The sequence below is a fragment of the Phyllobates terribilis genome, unplaced genomic scaffold (assembly GCF_046119375.1).
Source record: "Phyllobates terribilis strain yellow unplaced genomic scaffold, ASM4611937v1 Scaffold_1__5_contigs__length_1240528914, whole genome shotgun sequence".
Lineage (NCBI taxonomy): Eukaryota > Metazoa > Chordata > Amphibia > Anura > Dendrobatidae > Phyllobates > Phyllobates terribilis.
In genome coordinates, this window is record NW_027362761.1 from 1,005,809,181 (window position 1) to 1,005,828,561 (window position 19,381).

General features: G+C 43.2%; 1 protein-coding gene across 2 annotated transcripts in view; it reads right to left on the reverse strand.

The window, feature by feature from the left end:
- The window catches only part of GALNTL6 (polypeptide N-acetylgalactosaminyltransferase like 6), a 3,351,701-nt gene that overhangs the window by 1,977,369 nt on the left and 1,354,951 nt on the right, over positions 1–19,381 (reverse strand). The gene's annotated exons all lie outside the window — the stretch shown is intronic.

The following is a 19,381-nucleotide window of genomic DNA, read 5'->3' on the forward strand; positions in this document are numbered from 1 at the left end:
AGGGCACGGTCGCTGTGTGCTCACTTCCGCCGTTCGCATCCCGTAGCTCGGCGACTTTCATATCTACAGAAGTCGTTGGGCCTGCCACTTCACCGGCACCTGGCGCCTGGGCCAATGAGATCCAGAGGTGGGGAAAATCACGCTGGAGGAGTGGTCTCAGATCAAGGACCTATGCACCCTTCTGCACAGTTTTGAAATGGCGACGAAGATGTTTAGTGCTGACGATGCTATTATCAGCATGACTATTCTGGTGATTTACATGCTGGAGCACATGTTAAACAGAATTCGGAGTCAGGTGGTGGCACAAGAGGAGGTGGAGGAAGTAGAGGAGGAGGAGTTGTATGCGGAAGGGCTAACATCTGCAAGGTCCAGATGGTCGGCAGCACCAAGGCGGCAGCCATGTGATGGTGGGGGAGATGGTTTTACCAGGGTGCATGGTAGCAGCCAAACTAGTGAGGAAGGTGCAGGAGCCCAGGAAGAAGTGGAAGATGAACTGATGGAAGACTCATCAGATGAAGGAGACCTTGATCACATTTCTGTTGTGCGAGGTTGGGGGGAGAGGACAGAGGAAGGAAGCATTATTGTTACCTCGCCACCAACACAACAGGGACTTGGTGCTCCTGGATGCGCAAGACACATGAGTGCCTTCTTCCTGCACTACCTGCAACATGACGCTCGAATTGTGAGAATTAGAAATAATCCTGACTACTGGGTTGCCACACTTTTAGATCCCCAGTAGATCCCTGGTACAAAAGTAAATTTGCAGAAATTATTCCTGCCAAAGAAAGGGATGCACGCATTCAGGAGTATCAGCAGAGACTGTTACAGAATCTTACATGTGCTTTTCCACAAAACACCAGTGGTGCACGTAGTGAATCTCACAGTTCCAACTTGCCAACCGTGGGACCGTCGAGTGTTCAGCACTCAAACCGTAACAGAAACACAGTATCTGCTGGTAACATCAATTTTGCGGAATGATTTCACCACTTTTTAGCCCATCCTTTGCAAGGCCACAGGAGACAAGAAGTCTGACACATAGTCAACGCCTAGAGACAATGGTACAGGAGTATCTCCAAGTAAACATTGAAGCCATGACTGTGTCACTGGACCCTTTCTCTTTTTGGGCTTCCAATCTGGATAAATGGCCGGAGCTAGCCACTTACGCCTTGGAGATCTTGTCATGCCCCGCAGCCAGCGTTCTGTCTGAACGTGTGTTCAGCGCTGCTGGTGGTGTGCTGACAGATAAGCGCACGCGGCTCTCCACTGATAATGTAGACAGACTCACGATCATAAAGATGAACAAATCATGGATCCGAAACGACTTTTCTACCCCTGTGTCATCCTGGGGAGAGTAAAAGCTTGATGATTGGTTAAAATCACCTCACCAACCATTTTAAGATTTCAAATTACTAATCATGTTTATCTGTATCTTGGCTGGAAAATAATTTGGGCTTTGTAGCAGTGTGCAGCACTGATTCTAATAGGCCATCTAAACTAAGCTCCACCAGATTTAAAATTACTAATCATGTTTATCTGTATCTTGGCTGGAAAATAATTTGGGCTTTGTAGCAGTGTGCAGTACTGATTCTATTAGGCCATCTATACTAAGCTCCACCAGATTTAAAATTAGTAATAATTTTTAGCTGCATCTAGCCCGGAAAATAATTTTGGGGCTCCGAGATGCGCAAGACACATAAGTGCCTTCTTGCTGCACTACCTGCAACATGACCCTCAGATTGTCAGAATTCGAATTAATCCTGACTACTGGGTTGCCACTTTCTTAGATCCCCCACACTCTTCGATCAACCTTTTCATTTTAATAAAGACCAAAAAAATGGTCATTTTTGAAATTATAAGCATTAGCAGGTTATTAGAAACTGAAATCAAACAGTTTTCAACTCAAAACTTTATTCTAGTTGATGCTACATTTGCACATAGGACCCCTTGTTCGAAAGGAGCTTCTGAACTCTCTCGTCCATTGAATTTGTCAGGTTTTGGATGGTTTCTGCTTCAATTGTTTTGCATGAGGACATAATACCCTCCCAGAGCTGTTGCTTAGATGTGAACTGCCTCCCGTCATCATAGACACTCCTTTTGATGATGCTCTAGAGTTTCTGTATGGGGTAGAGGTCAGGGGAGCATGGGGGTCACAGCATAAGTTTGTCCCCTTTTATGCCCATATCAGCCATAGATGCAGATGTGTTATGTGCAGCATGACACGGTGCATTATCATGCATAAAAATGATCTTGCTGTGGAATACACGGTTCTTCTTCTTGAACCATGGCAGGAAGTGCTGTTTGAGAAACTCCACATACATTATGGAGTTCATCTTTACCCCTTCAGGGATCCTAAAATGGCCGACAATCTCTCTCCCCATGATTCCAGCCCAAAACCTTACTCCACCTCCTCCTTGTTGGCGCTGTAGCCGTGTTTGCGTGGGGTGTCCATCAACCAGCCATCCTCCACTCCATCCATCTGGACCATCGAGCATTGCACGGCACTCATCCGTGAACAAAACAGTTTTGAAATCAGTCTTCATGTTATGTTTGGCCCACTGGAGCCATTTCTGCTTGTGTGAAGTGGATAGAGGAGCTCGACAGGATGGTGTACGCACAGCTGCAAACCTCTGAAGGACCCTGCATCTTGTTGTTCGGGGGACGTTGGAGGCACCAGCAGCTTCAAAAACTTGTCTGCTGCTATGACAAGGCTTTTTTGCCGCTGCTCTTTTAACCTGACGTAATTGCCTGTAGGAAAGAGTCCTCAATTTGCCCTTATCAGCACGCACACGTGTGTACTGTGAATCAGCTACATACTTCTTGATTGCCAAGACACTTCATCCTGATCATCGCACAATGTTGATTGTAGTCATGCATTGACCTAAACGCTCCACAATTTGCTGCTTCTCAGCAGCCGACTCATCCTTTTTCTTTCCCATTTTGGCAGAAAATGTAGGCTGCTTAATAATGTGGGACAGCCTTCTTAAGTAGTCTTGCCTTTCATCGGACACACCTGCAAAACTAATTAGCACAGGTGTCTGCAAGTGCTTACAGTGATATAAAGAGCCCTGACACACATCACCATCAATGAGTTTAACTGACAAACAAATTCTTCCCTTATCACTCCTAAACACTTTTTGCATAATAATTTGGAACACAGTGTACATGTGCTTTTCCACAAAACACCAGTGGTTCACGTAGTGAATCTTACAGTTCTAACTTGCCCACCATGGTCTGTATGGAGTTGTTCAATAAAGGGCTCAAAATTAAGATAACATAGACGGGAGAGGTCTCTATGAATAGGAATTCCTAAGTATTTGATACCCTGTGAGGGCCAGGCAAAGGGAAAGTTGGACTGGATGGAATCTTGTATGGATTTTGGGAGGGAGACATCGAGGGCCTCAGACTTCGCTGCATTGATATTAAAATTTGACCATGTAACAAAGTGATCTATTTCAGCCATAACAGCAGGGATGGATATATGTGATTCAGTGATATATACTAGGACATCATCAGCAAATAGAGAGCACTTGTACTCGGTGCCTCCCACCTCAATCCACCTAATATTGGGGTTATGGCGAATTGATGAGAGCAGGTGCTCCGTCACTAGGATGTATAAGAGAGGGGACAGAGGACATCCCTGCCTTGTCCCATTGGTGATTGTGAAAGGTGATGAAAATGTTCTGATGCACCCCCTGGGCCTTGGGACACCCGGAACCGGACCCTTTTTGGTGGATGCTGGTGGTTGTAGTCTCCGTGGCGGCAACCCGGTTCCGTGGCTCAGGGCGGTCAAACCAGTGGCGGAACTATTTATGTGGATTTGATGTTTAAATGTCCGACTACGCCACCCGTGGATTGCGGTCAGAGTGAACCGCCGCTGCAGGCCAGACCGCTGAGGCTGGTGTTGTGGGTGCAGCAAAGCGTAACATAACTCCCCACGGGAGGAGTATAGCCTCAGGGCGGTGTATGCGGAGGATGGGGGTGATGGTGCAGGGCAGCAGCAGTAACGACACGGAGTCAGTGATGCAGTCCAGGGCCTTTACTCACAGTTCTTATTATCCAGACCACTTCTGCAGGTAACGGCTGCCCACGTCATACTTTGCTTAACAGGTGAGGGGCTCAGACAAACCCCAGAAAGCTTTGGAGCACTTCACAGGACCCCCTTTGTGTGTCCTTTGTCTGGCCTTTCTTACCAACGCTTCTGTCCGGCTGCCTCGGGCCTCCTCTTGGTAATCTTGGCACCTGTTTCCCTGACCCTATGTGGTGCTTTCCTAGCGGGTGTAGCGAGGGGCTGCGCCACATAAAATGTGACAGCCTCCGGTTTCTAGCTGAGGGTCGTTTCCCGCCTTCACTAGTTTCGGGGATCGGTCTCCCCCTTTGGCCTGACCCCTCCAGGTGGTGGATTCGGGCGTGCGGTGGCGACTCGCCCGTCCGCACCCCAGGGATCCCTTCTTTCCTCGTTCCTGGAGCCTTCTCTGCTCCTCTTCCTTCCTTCTCCCTCTTCCAGGCCTGGGCCTCTGTTACTAGGCCCGCCTCCGGAGAAGAGCTCATGCAGAGCCCCTGCTCCCTGTCACTTCTGCTCAGACTTCTCTGCACTGAACTAAGATGGTGCCCACCTTTTATACTTCCTTCTCAATGCACCCAGGAACTGCTTCCTCTCTGCTCCTGCACTATAGGGTTCCCCTTCCTCAGTGTTCCCTCCCCCCCACTCCAGCCAGGGACAGGGACTGTCGTGCCCATCTCAGAGGCATATTGGTCGCCCTGCCCCACGGCAATGTGGTGTAATGTATGCAGGTGTCGGGGTCCTGATCCACACTCCATCCTTACCTGAGAGTGAGATATCACACCTCTGGGTGAGGTGCAATACCTCTGTAACAACCGAGCCCTCGGGGTGCTACAGTTCCATTTATCTTCAGCCTAGGTGACGTATTGCGATACAGGGCCGTGATTTTGGCTATAAAAGGAACCCCTAGACCCCTACCCCAAGCTATTTAAGAGAATAATATATGGCGTGCCAGGAGACTCTATGGAATGCTTTCTCAGCATCCAACGAGAGTATCTAATTACAAATTTTTAACTGCATCTAGCCCAGGAAATACTTTGTGCCTAGTAGCAGTGTCTGCTAGTCAGCGGATTATCCCAGCTGTTAAGCAAGCTACACCACCTGTAGTTTGGACACTTAATTTTTTCAAAGGAAATGCTTCGTGACCCCGGGATACTCAGTGAAGAGCATCAGGAGGCACCCCAAGGCATAGGGGCTGGGACTGGCGGTAGGACGCCTTGCGGTGGACCGCCGAGCTTGATCCTTATAAAAGCTTTTTAACTGCAGTAGCCTTAGTGGACGCTACTGGAGCTGGAATTACGAGGCTGCTGGCATGAGACTTGCCCTTCAATAGATCCTTGTAAAAGGAATTAAAGTGTATTCATTCAAATTAGAGAGACAATTTAAATTAAAAAGCTTAGACCTGCCTCCACCACAGGGGGCTCGCTCGACCCACCAGCGGACATGCACCAGTATTGGTAGAGGGGGGCAGGCCGTCAGGGTCCACCGCGGCTCTGGCACAAACCCGGCGACACGGAGGTGGCACGGGCAGGAACGGACTGGCCATGTCGGCTTCTCACTTTTTGGATTTTAGAAGGGCATGACATGCCTATATCTGTGTCTCCCCCTCCTTTTACTCCTCCACCTCTTTTCTTTTCGCATGACTATATGTACTTGTCACTTTTCCATGTGTTAGTTATGTCTTCTGAGCAGTTTGTCAGCTTTTGGACACCTTTGAAGGTGATTTCTATGTGTTTCTATGTGTTTTTGTTTGCCTGCCATTGGTTTTAACGGTGTTCGAAGGTGTTCGACGAACAGTTCAGCGAACACAAGTGTGTTCGACGAACCGAACCGAACTCGAACACTACGGGGGTGGCTCAACACTAGTAATTACCTCATAAAGTTACAGTGGTCAGAATAGTAAAAATTGGCCCATTAACGTGCAAACCACCCTCGGGGGTAAGGGGTTAACGATAGAAAAATTAAAAGGTTGAAAATTGGAAAATTTTGAAAATTTTCATCAAAATTCGGATTCTCACAAATAAACAGAAAAATTTTTTACCTAAATTTACTACTAACTTAAAGTACAATGTGTCATGAAAAAAAAATATTCTCAGACTCACTGAGATTCATTGAAGCGTTCCAGACTTTTATAACATTCTGAGGTCTAGGAATGTATAAATTCCCTTTTGATTGATTAAAGGGAATCTGTCAGGTGATTATTTCAAAGCATACTAATAGTATCCTGAAATATGGCTTGGGCAGACCTTTCAGAAAATAAAATGTTGATTCGTATACCTTTGTCCCATTTTCTTGCTTTAAGCTGTGGACAATGGTGTTCCGTCTAGTCAAGCATATGTCAATCCAAGGTAAATATGCACCCCTACCAACACTCATAAACAGCTGGTTCAACTGATGGCCTATAAAAAGGTTTCCCCTTATGAAGGTGTCTCACAAGAAACATCTCATGATAGGTAAAACCAGTGAGCTGCCTCAAGACATTCTCAACCTTATTGTTGCATTGACAGAAGAGTCCCTAAGCGAATAAAACTTTCAGTGAGCACAGTAGGGTGATAATCCGTAAGTGGAAAGAACATAATTTCACCATAAACTAGCCATAACCAAGTGCTCCCTACAATATTTCAGACAGGGGAGTGGAAACAAAAATCAGAAGAGTTGTCCAAGAGCCAAGGACCACCTGTGCAGAGCTACAGAAAGACCTGAAATCAGCAGGTATAATTGTTTGAAAGATAACAATAAGTAATGCACTCACTGTCCATTGCCTGTATGCACGCTCACCATTCAAGTCTCCATTTCTGTGCAAAAAGCATGTTCAAGCGCGTTTTAAGTTTGCATAACAACATGAGACCAAAACTGAACTCTATGGTTGCAATAATACACACAATGTTAAAACACCATACCAACAGTGAAATTTAGAGGTGGGAACATCATGGTGTGGTGTTGTTTTTCTGCATATGGCACTGGAAAAAATAATATATTTAAAAGAAGAAGGAATGGACAAATGTACAGAGAAATTCTGGATAAAAAATACGCTGCCATCTAACAGGATGAAGAAGATGAAATGAAGGTGAACATTTCAGCAAGCCAATTATCTCAAACACACAGCCAAGGAGATTCTCTATTGGTTTCAGAGAAAGAAAATAAAGCTGCTTGAATGGCCCAGCCAATCACCTGACCTAAATCCAATAGAAAATGTATGTAAAGAACTAAAGCTCAGAGTTCATAGAAGGAGTCCATGGAGCCTTTAAGTTTTAAAGAGTGTTTAAGTTGAAGAATGGAACTAGTTTTTCCATACAGGAGACTTCTTGAAGCTGTCTTCATCAACAAAGGCTTTTTTACAAAGTATTAAAGAAATTTCAGTAAGCATGTTCAATACTTTTTCCCAAAGTCATTACTCATTATCACACATAATTTAATTTGCTGACATCTATGGTTTGATTTCTTTGCCAGTGTGGATTTGAATTTTTGTTTCTGACATCTGCTGGGAATTTCATATCAAAAGCACCTTTAAAAATATAGTTACTTAGAAAATTGGTGATGTGTTCAATACTTTTTTTCACCAGCTGTATGCTGGTTCATCCAAATGTAGTCTATTGCATATGCGGCCTTTATCTTCAAGCCAATGCTCAGTGGAAAAAATATGCCAAGTATGGTAGTAGTTGGCTGAATGAGATTTCTTAGAAGCAGCCAAGGTAGGATATTGACTCCCATTAAAAATAACTATATCAGAATGGAGACTTCTTTTTGAGGCAAGGCTCCATAAGAATGCGTATGAGCTACATTGCATATTTTTCCCATGGAGAATCGCATGTTAAATAGATTTCTATACTGAGTTGCGTCTCTTCATTGTGAGATATTGTTCCCCCTAAACAGTGGCATCGCAATTGGCCAACTACTACACTGCTTGGTACTGAAGAGGGGCAAGAAATCTGAAACACTGCTGTCTACAACTAGGTCTCTGATTTAGCTGGTAAGAGCTACTTTGATTAGGAAGTGTGTCTCCCATACTCTTTGCCTATGCAGTGAAGCAACGGCTGCCAAAAATTTGAAGGAACTCCAATATCCCTTGCAAGAGACGTAGATATGTTGATATGGTACATATGGTGGTGATATGGTGGTGGAGGATGGGGATGCGGAGAAGGAGGAGGAGGAGAACAAATAGACAAAATCAGGAAGAGTATACTCATGTCTGGGTGGGAAGACAGAAGTGCATGGGAATAGAGTTAGAGCTCCCAAAAAAAAGACACTGTATTTGAGTTTATGTTAAGCTGCTATCATTCGGTGGTGTCTGGCCCAATTCAGCTCTTGTTCATTTTCATAACAGTCAGCCTGTCAGCATTTTCAGTTGACAGGCGGATGCGCCTATCGGTTATAATTCTACCAGCGGCACTAAAAACCCGCTTTGACAAAATGCTAGCGGCAGGGCAGGCCAGGACCTCCAAGGCATAGAGAGCCAGTTCATGCTACGTGTTCAGCTTTGATACCCAATAATTATAAGGCACAGAGAAATCATGTAGGACATTGGTACGGTCGGCAAGGAACTCCTTCACCATCTTCAGAAACTTTACATTCCTTGAGAGAATACCCCACCCATCAGGGCTTATGGTTTGGGAGGGTCTGAGAAAACTGTCCCAGAACTTTGGCAGTGTTCCTCTGCTTCTGCTCATTGCATTTGTGTCTCTCTCACCTGTACTCCTTGGTTGTCCAACGAACTGTGACCTCTGCCGCCAACTTTTTCAGATGGGAATTTTTTTAATAATTCCACAGCAAGGGCCTTCTTGTACTGCACCATTTTAATAGGCCTGACAGAAAGTTCTCCTTGTAGAATGGGTCTTGAAGTGTTACCAACTAATAATGACTGTCACCCAAAATTTGGACAACGCGAGGGTCACGGAAAGGCAGAGTTACAAACTCAGCCATGTGTGCCAGACTGAAAAGAGGCAAGACTTCCATGTCCTCACCAAGAGGATGACAAACCATGCTCTCCTCCTCATCCTCCTCCTCTTCCGCCTCCTCCTGGTCCTCAGGCCATCCATGCTGAGCAGACGGTATGACAGTTGTGCAGGTGGTACTGTCTATAGTGCAGGAAACTAGCTCCTGTTCTTCCTCCTCCTCTTCCTCATTGTCACCCAATCAACACTGGGATGAGATGAGGCTGGGCTGTGTGGAATCACCCTGTATGGTTCCTTGCGCCATCTCATCGTGCTCTGCCTGCAATGCATCCTCTTTAATTGTGAGCACAGAGCATTTTAGAAGACAGAGAAGCGGGATGGTGATGCTAATTATGGCGTCATCACTGCTCACCATCTTGGTGGAGTCCTCAAAGTTTTGGAGGATGGTACATATGTCTAACATCCATGTCCACTCCTGAGGTCTTTTGTGTGGAGTCTGACCTGAATACTGATGGCCTTGTTGATGCTGGTAGTCAACAACTGCCCTCCTCTGATCACAATTCCTTCCCAACATCTGCAATGTAGAGTTCCAAAGTGTGGGGATATCGCAGATCAATCAGTTAGCTGGAAGCTGCAAATGCTGCTGAAGCACAGCAAGGGCAGTGGAATCTGTAGCTGACTTTCTAAAATGGGCACACAGGCAGCGTACTTTGACAAGCAGATCCGACAGATCCGGGTAGGTTTTGAGAAACCGATGAACCACGAGGTAAAGCACATGTGCCAGGCATGGTACCTGTGTGAGCTCGCCTCGCCTCAGAGTAACAACCAGGTTCCAGCCATTGTCAAACATGACCATGCCTGGCTGTGGGTTCAGCGGTGTCAGCCACAGATCTGTCTGCTCTTTCAGAGCTGTCCACAACTTTTCAGCATTGTGCGATTTGTCACCTAAGCATATTAGCTTCAGCACAGCATGTTGTCACTTGGCCAAGGCAGTGCTCCAGTACTTTCAGCTTGCAACTGATGTGGTCATTTCAGAGATCGAGGCTGAAGAGGAGGAGGTGCAGGAGCTGTAGAATGTGGGGGCAACCCCGATTGACCTAGGGCCTGCAATCCTCGGTGTCAGGAGGACTTGTTCGGTCCCAAGATCTGACTGGGTCCCGGCTTCCACTATATTAACCTAGTGTGCCATCAGCGAGATGTACCGTCCTTGCCCACAAGCACTTGTCCATGTGTCTGTGGTTAGGTGGACTTTCCCAGTAACTGCATTGTTGAAGGCAAGTCTAATGTTGTGTTACACATGCTTGTGTAATGCTGGGACGGCACACCAGGAGAAATAGTGGCGGCTGGTGACCAAGTACTGAGGGACGGCCCCCGCCATCAGGCTGTGTAAAGCTTCCGTCTCCATGAGCCTAAAAGGCAACATTTCGAGCGCAAGCATTTGCGAAATGTGGGAATTTAGTAGTGTGGCCTGTTGGGCATTGGCTGCGTATTTGCGCTTGCGTTCGAAGGACTAGGGTATGGACAAGTGAACACTGCGCAGGGACAAGGACGTGGACGTGCTTCCTGTTGCTGCTAGTTGAGACTGTGCAATGACAGGTGCAGGGCAGGAGGCATCTTCGCATACACCATGGACAGGGGATTGGCTTGCATACGTAACAGTGGAAGAAGCAATGGTCCCACCCACAGACACTGTTCCTGGACCCTGGGGTTCAGCCTACAAAGTCGGGTGCTTTGCTGCCATGTGCCTAAGCATGCTGGTGGTTGTTAGGCTGCTAGTTTTGCTATCCCTGCTGATGCAGGCCTGTCAGGTGGTGCAAATGGCCTTTTTGGGGTTATCTGCAGAGTCTTTAAAAAATAACCAGACTCGGGAAGACCTAACAGTTGTACGGGCAACTTCCGTTGTGTTGGCATTACGAGGTATGCTTTACCACCTTGTGTCTGAAGCCATCACACTGCATCTTCCTGCCTGTTGTGGTGCTAAGCCTCCCTTCCCCTGTGTGCTGCTATTCTCGCTCTGTATGTCTCCCTGCCAGGTTAGGTCAGTTACTATATCATCCACCACCTCGTCTTACACTTCCAAACCCTGGTCCTCCTCCTCACTTTCTGGCAATTGTGTCTCATCATCATCATCCACCTCTTGCGACAGTAATTACGCTTTCTCACCATCGCCTTCATGTGCTACATTGGCTGCTCCAATATTTGGGCATTGCTAAACGCATTCTCCTCTTGACTCGCTTGAAGCTGGCCGGGCTAGAGGCCCAAATCCAAAAATGGAAAAGCGAACAGCTCTTCTGAGTGTCCAAGTGTGGGATCGGTTGTTTCCGGGCACTCGGCATGATGGGAGGAAGGAGGATCAGGGTGAGGAATATGTGGTCCAGACTGACGTCTACTGAGACTAGACCGTGTGGAAGACAGGGTGGTGGTGGTGGTGGCAAAGTGACTGGAAGCATTATCTGCTTTCCTGCCAATAACCCTTTGACACTGTTCTGTGTTCAATAGTGGTGTTCTACCGTCCCCTAGTAACTGGGACAGGAAGGTCGAGCGACAAGATGTGGGTGTTTGTTGTGTCACAATTTCAGCTTGCTCATGGCCACATCCTCGGTTTCGGCCTCTGCTTGCACCATCACCATCATGTCCACTTTCCCATCCCTTTTTTAATGGAGGACAATATTTTCCACGTTCGCGAGAAATGGCTGATTTTGGAACTCAGCTAAATGTAATACGTCTGACAGAGAACCACAATTTTAAATAGCAGGCCTGTAATTTGCTAATACTATCCTTCCCAGACACATAGTGTAAATAGCTTGACCTACAAACTGCAACGGAATGAAAATGGAAGAAATATCTGTTTTTTGAACAGTTTTATAGGTAATATATCTGACAGAGAATGACGGTTTTAAATAGTAGGCCTGTAATTTACTAATATTATTTTACACAGAGACCTAGTGTGAATAGCTTCACTGACACACTGCAACGAAATTAAAATGGAAGAAATGTATGATTTTTGAACAGTCTTATAGCTGATATGTCTGACAGAGAACGACGGTTTTAAATAGTAGGCCTGTAATTTACTAATATTATTCTACACAGATACCTAGTGTGAATAGCTTCACCGACACACTGCAACAGAATGGAAAAGGAGGCCAATATTTTCCACGTTCAGCTCAAATTTCTGTTTTTTTATCGCTGAAATATGGAACAGATCTGGCTTTATTCTGCAGTGGATTGCTTTTTAAGCAAATATCGAGGATCAAGATAAAAATAAATTGACTTTCTATGTCTAGAAATATCTGTAATTATTACAACAGCAGAGAGGACATTCAATGGACCCTCTTGTGCTGTATCATACACTGGTGTCTGTCACATACACTGCCTGCCTGCCAAGCACTGATAATATGCAGCTCGATTAGTCCTCAGAAGGACTGTTAGTTCAGATGGATATATATATATGTTGTGGAATACCTATGCTAGCAGGACATTCAATGGACCCCCTTGTGCTGTATCATGCACTGCAGTCTGCCACATATACTGCCAGCCTGCCTTACTCCTGCTGTCACCACTGAATATATACAGCTGGATTAGTCCTCAGAAGGACTGTTAGTTAAGATGGATATATATATATGTTGTAGAATACCTATAAAAGCAAATTTCTCCCTGCCACAGTAGCAGCTCTCTCTACTCTGCCTGATTACGGGGTAGACTGTGACGAGCATGGCGGCGCCGGGTCTTATATACACCTAATGATGCTGTGCGGATAGCCAATCACTGAAATGCCCACAACCAACATGGCTACAGCATTACAGTGCATGGCATGCAATTCCTGCATGTTCATTTGCTCTCTAAAGAGCACCAAACATGCAGCGAGGGGACACGAGCTCCCACCTGAGCAACCCGGAAATACTGGCTGAGCGCCGAGCTCGTCGAGCACAGTGATGCCCGGGCGAGTACCGAGCAGTGGCGAGCGCATTCACTCATCACTAATCACCAAACAATTTTGCAAGAATACATGAACTTATTGGGATAAATACATTAACTGGGTGTAATGTACAATCCAAGATTCTCCTAGCCAAAAATTTCCTGTGCTAAATTTTATCTTTTCAAATCGGTTCTAATTTTTCACTCTTCAGCTTATTTTATTATTTTTGATATTTAAATATTTACTGCTTTGGCTTTGAAAACCAGGGTTTAACAAGCTGTTTAAATCTCTATTTCTCCAGTTGTACTAAACATTACTGCACCAGAAGTAGTACTCCAGTGTGCTACTGTGCAGCATTCCCCCCACTTTAGAAGATTTATCATTTGTGTTCTGTTAATTATTTTCCATTGTAATCTAATATTAATGTTTAACAAGTAGTTTAAAAAGAAAATTGAGACATTTAGTTCCATATTCATTGCCAAGTGTATTGAAGTGGTTGTTGAGGAGTATAAGGGTTCATGCACAAAGTTTTTTAGCCTACAATGTGGTTTTTATATTTTTCCATATGTGCGACGTATTGTTTTTGAGAAATTTTTGAGAGAAATATTTCTATCAATTTTCTTCAGAAAAAAAGTAATGTGCTCCATTAGATTTTTTATTAGCAGGTCTTTAACCCTTTAGTATCACAATATTTTGTTTTGCATAAATCAGGAAAGGAGGGTTGTTCAGTTTTTTTTAGTCTTATGTATTAATTGTTTTCAGTTTTATTTTTAAGTGAACTTAATTGTAGAGGAGAGTTTTTTGGGAACCAGCACACATAGCACAGAAATAGGAAAAGTATTCGGAATCATGACAGTGTAAATCAATTTAAACAGAAAGTAATGGTATTCATTTGTTTATTCACTTTAAATGCACAGATGAATCTCAAAGCAAGATTCTTAGTGGGAGTTTTTAGATGGATGTTTTTGCTGGAGAGCCAAATGTTATCACCTGGAAATATGTTAGTGGGATGTGTTAACTTGCACTTTTTCTAGCCTTAGCTACAGTTGTCGATTAGTTGAATTGAACTTCTGTCCAGAAATCACTAAACTGACTGCTTGAAGTTGACATTGAAGGCAAGAGAAGTTGAGTCTCCTGACCAAAAATGGTTAAGAATAGTGACTTGCCAATAGTCTTTGACACGGAATAATAATGGGCAAATTTAGGCCATGCAAGTAAATCTGGTCAATTGTTTTAATTAGCAACACAAGAAAAGATATTGTTCCATGCACTTGATGATCCTCTTTTTTTGCCCATTGTTTTGAGAATGGTAGGCAAAGGAGAAAATCTAAGAATCTTTGAGAATATTGCATAACACCCTTCATAATTGCACATCTCAGTGAATCAATCATTACAACATCTTGTGGCAGATAGTTCCATAATCTCAGTGCTCTTACAGTAAAGAATCACTATCTTTGATGATCATTTAAGCTACTCTGCCATAGGCATAGAGGATGTTACTTTGTCATTGTTGCAGGTTTAGTTGCAAAAAGATCATTAGAAAGATCTCTGTACTGTCCCTTTACACATATGTACATTGCATCGCACTGAAGTCTTTGTTCTTCCCTACCGAATAACCCCAAGTTTGATAACATCTTCAGGTATTGCAGTTTACCCATTTCCTTTAAAACCTTGGTCGCTTTTCTATGCACCTGCTCTAGTTTTGCTATGTACTTCTTTTACACTGAACCCCTAATTTGTACACAATATTGTAAGTGTGGCCGCATTAGTGATTTTTTTTATAAGCAATACTATGTCCTTATCATGAGCATTTTTTTAATGCATCTCATGATTTTATTTGACTTGGTAATATCTGCCTGCCACTGGTCACTAAAGTTGAGTGTGCTCATCACCCCGACGCCACAGTCTTATTTCATTGATGGTTTTCTGCATAGTTTTGACATTTAGCATATAAATGTAAATTGTATTACCTTGACCCAAGGGCATGACCTTATATTTGTCTACATTAAACTTTAATTAATATTTCACAGCTTGAGCCTCCAGCTTACATAAATATCTCTGAGTATTAAATTATCTACCTGTGTTAACTATCTTGCAGAGTTTAGTATCATTTACAGAAAATTAAAATTATATTCTGCATGCCTTCAACAAGGTAATTGATGAATACTCGTATGTTAAAGAGGAAGAAGGCCCCATACTGACCTCTTTGGTACCCCACTGTTAACTGTGACCTAATCCAAGTGTGTTATAGTAATAACAACCCTCTGTTTCCTATCACTGAGTCAGTTGTTAATCCATTAAAACTATTTTTCTTTAGTCCCATCGCTCTCATTTTATATATCAAACTTTTTTGTAGCAACGTAACTAACTTCAAAGAGAAGTCCAGATAGAGGATATCCACAGCATGGTCCAGTTTACAACTTATTTCCTCAGATGAGCTTGACAGGACAATTCCTCATAAGCCCACGTTGATATTGGGTCAAGAGTTATTTTTATTGAGATACTATAGGGTAGCATCACTTAGAAAACCCTCAAAGATTTTACTTACAGAAGAGATTCAGATTCAATTTAACAGCACATAATTTCCAAGTTAAGTTTTTGCCTTTTTGAATATTGGCACTGCATTTGCTTTCAGACAGACCTGTGGTATAGACCCTGTTATTTTGGAATCCTTCAATATTAGGAATAATAGTAAGTCTGATTGCTTAATTACTGCAGTTCTCATGGGTGTATGTCATCCTGGCCCAGTGATTTGTCTACTTTACTGTTTTTGAGGTGATGCCATGCTTCCTGCTTTATTAAGCAGGTGACATTTATTTGAGAATTTATAGTATCCCTGATCACGTCATCTGTCATGGGATTTTCTTGTGTAAATAACGTAGAGAAGAAGGCATTCAGTAGATTGTTCTATCCTTCGTCTTTTTCCACCATTTCATCAAGATTATTTTTGAAAGGGCAAATACTAAAATTTTTTGAGCTCCCTATTATCTATATAGTTGAATAATATTTTAGGATTATTTTTACTTTCTTTGATAATGATCCAGTCTCAATCTTTGCTGCCTTGCTTTATTTTCTACATAATTTATTTTTTCCTCTATAATTATTTAATGTCTCTTCACTAATCTGTTCCTTTAGTTCTCTAAATATTTTCTTTTTGTCATTTATTGCGCCCCTTAACAGCTCTATTTAGTGGATTTCTCCTACTTCTAGCTTGCTTAATCCCATAGTGTATATATTATACACAAGACCTGTTTAGGATGCTTATAAAAGTGTTCCATTTGCTTTGTACATTTTTATTTTCAAGGACATTGCCACAGTTTTTTTAGCACTAAGATAATCTCTTAGCTGTAGGTAATTATTCTTCCAGAATTTTAGTCATCATAGCCTATCTACTACAGTGTTCATTAATTTGAAAAAAAGTGTCAGTAAGTTTGGGAGTTGATTTTGAATCCAGCTTCAGTCTGAAAAGGTCCTACTTACTCATCTTGAATAATACCAGCTTAGAGCAGTACTCCACCCCTAACTTTCTGGCAAAGTAGAGGTCTGTGCCTATTACTGAACTAGCCACAGGCCCACTCGTTTGATTTTTTAAAATAATCTTTGGCAGATAATGTGCATCTTTTTTAATCAACACTTTTTTGTGACCCTGTTGACTATTTCCAACAAAATATTTAATGATCTGTTACCCTGCCCCAATGTTTTAGCAATGTAATGAGTGCTGCATCCCTCTGGAAGATTTTTAACCATTTTTGACTTTAAGGAGTCAGTTAAATTTTTATTTTTGGCCCATTTTGCATAGTGAAAATGGTGTAAGAGTTCTGGTGTAAGAAACTCAAAAGCTCATCATAAATTAGATGAGCAATGGAATCACAACCATGCTACATTCCTGTAACACCCCAGCTATGACCAGCTCTGTCCATTTTTGTATAGCTGGGAGAAACTGGCGTGAAAACTCCAAAAGTCACAAACTTTGTGCGCAACTTCGAGAAAGGCCAAAATTATGTGATTTTTCAAAGTAATTTACACTGTTTTGCTTGGATGCATTGGGGACCTTGTGTATCCATGTTATTTAGGAATAAGTGAAAACTTATTACTTAGTGATTACTTTTATTTCAAGTGATTCCCAAGTTGTACTCTGGCTTATTGTTTAAAATTAGATCCAAAGTGCACCTGTCACGGTCTCCACACTTTCCTTGTCTCTAGATTACTATTGTGTGAAGAGGGGGTACTGTCACGGTCTCCACACTTTCCTTGTCTCTAGGTTACTATTGTGTGAAGGCTGTCAGTCTGATTTGGGTGTGCTGGGTTGTTTCTGCAATCATCTGTATTCACTTCCCTTGATTAGTCTTCTACTTAAGCATGCTAGCTCTTTCACCCAGTGTCAATTGTACACTTGGTATTGCCTGTGTAGGACTGATCTCTCTGTGCTCTGTGCCTGACCCAGTCTGACTATTTTCCCTTACCTGGATTTTGACCATTTGCTTGTTATCAGACTACTCTTTTGTCTGCTCCCTTTGTACTGCGCCATTTTCATGGACTTGACTTTGGATTGTTTGTGTTAGAACCTTGCTCTTAGTTTTTTTTCCTTTGCTGGTCACATGACCTTGTTGGCCTATTTAATCCTGCTCCGCCCTTCTGGCTTTGCTGGACTTCATTGTATATCTACTTTCTAGCTAGCCTGTGCTCTGTGTCTTGCTCTGTTAGTTTGCTTGGTCTCTATGTTCTATATATTTTGTTTGTTCGTCTGTCTGCTACTATTTCTGTTAGGAGGTGTCCCATATTCCTCCCAGTCCTTAGTACTTGTAGGGATTCCTTCCTCACATCTATAGGTCTCCGTACAGACTAGCTTAGGACTTTAGCAGGTCTGATCGCAGGATCAGGTTCCCTGTTACATCGTAGGGATTAAGCTGAGTTCTATCGTAGGGACAGATCTCCTCTCTTTCCTTAGCTCTGGTAGCAGAACATAACAGTAAGTCCAGCCAGCAAATTCTCTAAGGAAAGATTTTTCTGTTCCATCATGGTGTCGGTTCAGGATTTGGTTCATCGCCTGCAGGGACTCTCTCTGGAGGTGGCCGAGCTCCGTCAGCATGTGAGTAACTGTCCTGGAGCACATTTCTTGGAGCCTAAGGTATGTTTGCCGGATTTATTTTTTGGTGAACACCGAGAATTTTTTTCATTCAAAAATGCTTGCTTATTGTATTTTCGTTTGAGACCTAAGTCCTCTGGGGATGAATCCCAGCGCGTAGGGTTCATAATGTCACTTTTGCGCAAAGAGCCTCAGGAGTGGGCCTTTTCTTTACAACCTAGTGATACATGCTTCAGATCAGTGGATAGTTTTTTTTCTGCTTTGGGACTATTATATGATGATCCTGACCGTGTCGCATCAGCTGAGACTGAGTTGAGACGTTTAAAACAAGGATCAGGTAATGTGGAAAAATATTGTACTCATTTCCGTCGTTGGTCTACTCAAACAGGGTGGAACGATTCTGCTCTGAAAAGTCTATTTCTTGCTGGGCTCAGTGAAAGGGTTAAAGACCTGCTAATTGCTTATCCTGCACCTGAAGATTTGCAACAGACTATGCAATTAGCTATACGGGTGGATAGAAGACTGCGTGCAAGGGTTAATGAGAGCAAATCCTCTGCTATGTCAGTTTCTGGTTATGAGAATGTGTGTACAAACAGTGGTGAACCGATGGAGATTGGATCGGTGGCACCTCGCTCTCAAGAAAAAGACCGTCGATTTTTTGAAGGCTTGTGTTTCTATTGCGGAAAATCTGGTCATTTGATTAAAGGCTGTGAGCTTCGTATGAAGAAAGAAAAAAAAATGGTCAGTCATGCCCGTATTGCCTGTTTAAATTCCAAGGGTGTATTTTTATCTGCTTCCACGATTGCTCAGGAAAAATTAATGGAATTTCGGGTGTTTGTCGATTGTGGGTCTACTCTGAATGTTATTGATGGGGGATTCGTGGAAAGACTCACTTTAAAACCTGAACCTTTATCATCCCCCATTGCTGTGGTTTCTGTGCATGGTTCCCCTTTGAAGAATATTACTCTCAAGGTCTGTGAATTTCCTCTCACTATTAATGGTGTTCACCATGAGAAATTGGATTTGGTAGTGTTGAATAACTTGCCTTCTCCAGTAATATTGGGATTGCCCTGGTTAAAATTTCACAATCCTGTACTGGATTGGTCTACCAGTGAAATTAAATCCTGGAGCCCTAAATGTTATGACAAGTGTTGAAACGGGCGTATTGCAGCTTTGGATAGGGGAGAATTGCCTGTTCCTATTCAGGATTTTTGGAGAATTTTTTCTGAGAAGGAATCGCAGGTTTTGCCTCCCCATAGAGACTATGATTGTTCTATTGAATTAGTCCCTGGAGCGACTCTTCCTAAAAGTCGTTTATTTAACCTTACTATTCCTGAGAGGAAGGCTTTGGAGGAATACATACAGACAAGTTTGGCCGCCGGTCACATTAGGCCCTCTAAGTCTCCTGTGGCGGTTGGATTTTTTTT